This window comes from Lytechinus pictus, chromosome 6 (assembly GCF_037042905.1).
Source record: "Lytechinus pictus isolate F3 Inbred chromosome 6, Lp3.0, whole genome shotgun sequence".
In the NCBI taxonomy this organism is placed as follows: domain Eukaryota; kingdom Metazoa; phylum Echinodermata; class Echinoidea; order Temnopleuroida; family Toxopneustidae; genus Lytechinus; species Lytechinus pictus.
Window position 1 is genome coordinate 27,170,771 of NC_087250.1, and position 1,373 is coordinate 27,172,143.

Sequence of the window (1,373 nt, forward strand, 5' to 3'; positions counted from 1 at the left end):
AAAAAAATGACAAGCAAAAAAAAGAAAAGAAGGTTATTACCCAATAAGTATGTTCACCTCGTCCTAAATACATGTCTTGTTTCAATTTCTTTCTTTCCATCACAAAAGACCGAAATATTAGGCGGAGGGTGACATTATTTTGATATTAAGTCCCCCTTCTTTTTTGGGTCGGCGGTACACGTCCCCCGTCGAATTTCCGTCCAAGACATGATGGTATCATCCAGGCAAGGAGGATCGTGAAATTCGTGAAATCAGATCGCTTTGACTGGGTCAGCCCTTGTCTCGTTACTCCTTCTAGTAACCTTGTAGGATGTGATGGAGACAAACTTCTTATCTACAGGAAGACATTCCTCTTGTAAATCATCTAGACGATCAAAGGAGTGATACCGGATTTGTAAGAGAAATATAGACTAGAGATTTGTTTTCACTTTTACTTACATTTCAATTTACGTCCTTCTAGCTCTATTATGTACGTGACTACATATTCATATACACATGGTCATGGTCTGTAAAATGTTGTCTCAATCCAAATCAAATAGAAAGCTTCCCTAGTATTCAAATTTAGGTCTGTAATGCATGTCCTCAGATCCAAATGAATAGTTTACTCGTATCATGACAAAAAAAATAGGTAAATGAATTGCCTACTTGAACCAGATGGTTATTGTAGAAAGTCTTTTAGAATGGCTGAATTCAGTGTTGAATGTGTTAATAACTGATTTCTGTGAAGTGAACGCAATCATTTACCAAACAACATTTCGTTCAATTTCATTCGATGTTATTCTCCTAATAGTGGTCGGGCTATTCCTTGATTGAAATTGCTCTCGACTTTTAAGGTATTTGATTTCAATCAATTCATCAGGACCTCATTTTATTTTTAAAAAGTTGGCTATGATAGCAATTGCTGCTGGTATGTCAACTACTATGACAACAATAACAATTTTGCTTTCCGATTGGCTCTTCCAATAAAATTTGACATTCGAAATGGAGCTGTTATCATAGACAGTTTTTATGAAATGGCACCCTAGTATGAAATGGAAGTTTCGTATTTTACACAATCCCCCTCATGAATGTTCAAGAAAAATAAGACTAAATCTCGTAAATATTGGTGTTCAATAGCATTCTTGCTTAGTCTGCATTCATATGACAATAGATGAAAATAAAAAGAAGGGGATAATAATACCCATATAATTCTCTTTCCACCAACTGAATATTCTCTTATTATGTGTCATCTGTTCAATCCATCTCAATGTATATTTATCATATTCATGAAAGTATTGCATCATATCAATCAGTTTATTTTTCTTCGTTTGTACAGCTCTTACATTATTCTCATATCGGCTTATTATTGTCAAGATAGATTACTGATATAATAT